The sequence below is a fragment of the Dermacentor albipictus genome, chromosome 2 (genome assembly GCF_038994185.2).
Source record: "Dermacentor albipictus isolate Rhodes 1998 colony chromosome 2, USDA_Dalb.pri_finalv2, whole genome shotgun sequence".
NCBI lineage: Eukaryota > Metazoa > Arthropoda > Arachnida > Ixodida > Ixodidae > Dermacentor > Dermacentor albipictus.
Genome location: NC_091822.1, coordinates 83045892 through 83050885, shown reverse-complemented (window position 1 = coordinate 83050885; position 4994 = coordinate 83045892). Strand labels below are relative to the sequence as shown.

Genomic DNA, 4994 nt, shown 5'->3' with positions numbered 1-4994 from the left:
GTGAACGATCATTGTCAGCAGTGAGATAGCCGAGCGTCTAACGGTGGTGTTCGAGCATTATGTAGCACCGTCGATTGATTGCTTTCCACCAGTGCTCACCGCGCGCGCAAGCTGTAGAATGCACGCTGTGGCATAGTCACGCATAAGTTGTGTTGCCAGCACTCGATATGGTTTCCCACAACATAGCTTCGCGCTGCTCTTCGATTCTCGTGATATGTGGCAATTAAAAATTCCCAAGACAGTGTTAAGAGAGCGGTAGAAAAAAGAAAAACATACGAGAAGGTAGGCACAGCAGCTTGTGAACCCACTCCTATAATACCTCTACCTACGTCTGTTCGTAAATGCGTGTATGTTTTCTTGCGTTTGTCAATTTTTTTTTAATTTCCCACATTTCTTTATATTTGAGTTTTTCTTAGCTTTTGCATTTGTGTGTGAATACATGCCTGCTACCATGCGTGCTTGCACTCTTATTTCTGTCCTTTTATTTTATATTAGCATTTGTTTTGCTAGTTTTTTAGCAAAGTCTTTACACATTTTCATTAGCCAATCTCATTCAAAGCACTAACTCCTGCACACTGCAGGGCTGGCCTCTTCTATCTCATTAAAACCTGTCTCACTGGTCAACCTCGACTTCTCAATCTGCCTACTCGCTGTGTTTTCTGTCCTTGCTTCTTGTGTTGTTGCTGCAATGTGATTAACCAACTTGCTCAAAACAAATTTTGATCGCCTATGAAAACAGAAAGGTTCAGAGATACATTTTCTTAAACACGTCATGTGGGTTGCACAGCAACTTTCCCTCTTACCTCTGTTGATGTTTATGCATCAGTACATGTGGCAGCTCGCCAGAAGTGCACATGAAAGGCTGCATATTGCAAAACAACACCTTGTTACGCTGTTGCATTTTTGATGCATTCAGTCTTAGTAAACAGACGGTTTCGCTGCCCATCACATATGATGGTAAAAATATTCAACATGGGCATTCTGTAGCGGTTCCTTTGGGAACCGGTTCCTTTCGGCTGTTGCCATTGGTCGGCGCTTCGATGTCGTCATCCTTGGTGGGCGGGACGACAAATTTTGATGACGTCACACAGGTTGCCAATCTTCTGGAAAGGAACCGGTTCCCTGCTAGGAGCGGAACCGCGGAGAAGTGGTTCGTTTGAGAGTCGCGCGCGGGGGCGAGCATGATATCGAGGGTTGCTAGGGCAACCGCGGCTGCCGGCTAATCTCGCGCCAGCTGACGAGCCGGCACCTAGACGAGACGAGACAGAGACGGCAATGGCGGCTCCCTTGGTTGTGCTGCTGGCGAGTGCCGAAAGACAACGACGCGACGAGAGGCAACGACGCGACGCGTTCGGCATGGCCGAAGAAGAGTTTCGAAGGCATTTTAGTCTCTCCAAAGACATAGTGCGACGTCTTTGCGATGAGCTGGAAGGACATCTCGTACCTCAAAGATTGCGTGGTGTCGACACTACGATGAAAGTGCTGTGCGCGCTGCGGTTTTTTGCCACCGGGAGCTTTGAACAGTGCGTCGGGAATGAAGAAGCGATTGCACTGTCGTAGCCTTCGGTCAGCCGGATCATTACAGCCGTCGCCAAGGCCATTACGGTTGTGGGCAAGGAAAAAGGATGGGTTAGATTCCCATCCACGGCGCAACAGAAAGCCAGGAGTTCTAGGATGTGTGGACGGGAGTCTGATAGCCATCGTTCGCCCTAAGAAGCTCGGCCCCGGCGAAACGGAATCGTACTGGAGCCGTAAAGGGTATTACGCCCTCAACTGCATGGTCGTGAGTATTGTTCATTGACAAATATTTTCGATATGTGTTTGCGCGAGTGCACGTTGTAAAAAACTTCGTTTCGTTATTTTTCATCAATTGCCGGCAATACTTGCGTTCCTATTAGAGAAAGTAGCGTTTGTGTTGTATGTGTAATGACGACTTTGATCTTTGCACAGAACACGGCCGCACTTTTTCAGTGCTCTCCAATCACAGTTGAATAGCCTTTTCGATGCTACAATGTAAACACATTACGCGCGACTTAAACCGGAATAGACGCCGTAGCAGTGAAGGGAGTCTTCGTCTGCGAGCGATGCTAACAGAAGACGAGCCCTTGTGATTCTTATTCGACGTAAAACTAAAGCATTGTGGCCAACAGACTGTAAACGCGAAAAGGAGCATCCCATCAATGAAAATGGTGTGAGGGAGAATGAGAATGTGTGGACACCAATTTGCTCTAGCTGTCAATACGGCACATGCTGTTTCCGCGTTCTTTCGCTTGTAATAGGCACTTTGTCTGAAAAAAAAAACATAGGTTCACTCTTTAGCAGAATCTTATACAATATGGACGGAAGAAACCAAAGGAATTATTTTGCGCATTGTGTTGTTACCGCACGCCATACATGAGCATGTGAACACATGCCAACATTGCATTTGTAGGTTAAGATGACACTGTTATCATGCTGATCATTAGTTCAACTGCCTACTGCGTATGTTGATATCCCCCTTTCTGTAATTGTGTTCACTGACTGAACAGTAACTGTTTGGCAAGTAGTGTTGTAAGCAAAAGGTTGTGCCACATATTTGTTGCAGTGGCACTGACACCTTCTCTTTGCTTTCCCTTATGAGGTGTGCGACGCGAAGCTGAATATCCTGGAAATTGACCCACGGTTTCCGGGATCGTGCCACGATTCATTCGTCTGGAGGCATTCTACATTTCGCCGCCGCCTCACTCGTGGCCTGTTACTTCATGGAGAAGTCTTGCTTGGTAAGTGCACCTGAAGTAGCAGTGCTTCTTCCACATGTAAAACGTACACAGTAATAGTTTTGCATCCTAGCAAACTTTAAGAAAGCATGATTTGCTAGAAATGTGTTGTGAATGCAGCGGTACCTAATGAACCTGCAGCGACTATCGAGAGAAACAAGTCTCTCTTAAAAGGCAGATATTTGTACCAGCATGTATACAACAGCTGACATGTTATGCTGCTTATTTATTAATTTCAATACACTGAATGCCAAGTGGAGCGCTACAGGCAGGGGTGGAATTCTACAGAACACGTCGAAATGGCAGTTTTCAAGTATGGTGGAAAAGGGTTGGTGACAATGGACTCGGGGACCTGGTCCCTGTCCTTGGAACAAAGGAATAAGCGTGTGTGTGAAACTTTCGGCATCGACGTTAGTGATCGGTGTAGTATATATTGTAGAATGGTGCAAGTTGCGCTATTTTGCTTTGTGTCGCAATGTGTGTGATTTTTTTTTGTTGCAGCGACATGTGGTGCTGGAGTGATTAGAAAGGATCAAACGGGTAGCTCGATTTTGGGTACCTTCATGAGAAGAGGTACGAAACTGGCAGCATATTCGAGAGTAGACCTTAGAAGTGTTTTATAAAATAACACTTCTGAAGAGAGAAGAGCTAATAAGTTTTAGTGCAAGATGTACATTTAGGGAGGGGCAAATGGGATGAACGGAGCAGAAAACCACGAGTATGAAATAAATATTACATGTCCAACTTAACCTGAGATAGAGATTTGCAGCCAAGACAACAGGTGAAATAGGGCTTTTCTTTAAAATGAGTTGAACTTTCTTTACAACTTTCCGGGAAGGTCAATGTTTGATAGATATTGCAACAATAAATCCAAGACCCGCTCCTGTTGTAAAAGGGCCCTGCCGTAGACTGTGTTCTTGCATTGCGCCTTAATGTATCCATTTCGTTCACTAACATGCAACACTTTACAGGGGACTCTGGGTACCGGCTAGCGCCATGGATCATGACTCCTGTGCCTGGTCACCCAAATCGCCTCACGGCAGAGGGGCGCTATAATGAGGCACACGCATCAATGCGAAATGCCAATGAGCGGTGCATAGGAGTCGTCAAGAGCCGCTTCCGATGCCTGCAGATGTATCGGGTGCTCCACTACTCGCCTCAGAAAGCAGCCACTATTGTTGCAGCTTGTGCAGCGCTGCATAACCTCTGCCTTGCAGCAGGCGTGCCTCTGCCAGACGACCCAGATGATGACGGTGCACATGACGACAGCGCACAGCGGCCAGCCCAGGCACAAGTGCCGCTTCAAGTACAGGTGCCACCGCAGGCGCACCCTGTACAGCCTTCTCGAGCTTTGTTTCAATGAGGCCGTGCGGTGCGCGAATCCATAGTTGGTGTGTTTCGGCTGCCCAGAAATTTGCGCATTGCCTACCTGCAAAGTGTGCGCCGGCGCATTCGCTGGCAAATGAGGCGGAGACATGTGCTGGTGGAACATGTTTTATTTTTCTTTTCATGAAGTAAATAGGCCGTGCACTTCAACATAACACATTGCGTGTGCTCACATGTGGCTAATCGTAGTATGCTGCATACTGCGGTAGTGAAAAGCACATGATTTGTCTATGTTGAGCATGACAGATACACATGCAATGACAAATAGCCATGTGCAATTATGTTACTCCTTTGCTTTGTTCACTGTGCTTTTGAATACTGTCTTGCCAGGGAATTTTCTTTAAATAAAGGTTATTTCCAAGGTGAATGGCAACCAATCTTGCATAGTTGAATATTGCTTTGCGATGCCTATTTTACTGTGCAGTATGCATTGTACCAAAGCTGAAGGTGTCTGTTCATGTGTGACACACAAGCACAGCACAAGTTGCACAGCAACTGAAATGTCGTTCAAAGCAATCTGTATAGCACATATTGAAACGTATAGCAACAAACGAGACATGCCAAGCACTTTTTGGAGCAGGATTTCTTTACATAGCAGACACTCATGCTTACTACTGCTTTGTTTAAACTCAAGAGTTGCTTCAACATTGCATTTCTTGCACGCATGATTTCACATAATGCTCGTAATTGCTGCTTAACAACGTGCAACTACGCTATAACACAATATAAACAAAATCATGACAATGAAACATTTCTTTATTTTATTAACTGGGTACCTGCTTCGCCATTCAGGCATTACAGCAGGGAGGGTACAACTCATATAAATGAACACTCAAAATTACATTCGTAAAG

At 45.7% G+C, this 4994-nt stretch overlaps 1 long non-coding RNA gene across 1 annotated transcript; it reads left to right on the top strand.

Moving 5' to 3' along the window:
• The first annotated feature begins 1766 nt into the window (after positions 1-1766).
• LOC135895838 (uncharacterized) lies at positions 1767-4400 on the top strand. Its single transcript, XR_010562493.2, has 3 exons — positions 1767-1783; positions 2621-2759; positions 3728-4400. It is a non-coding gene; the product is annotated as an uncharacterized lncRNA (long non-coding RNA).
• The last annotated feature ends 594 nt before the right edge of the window (positions 4401-4994 follow it).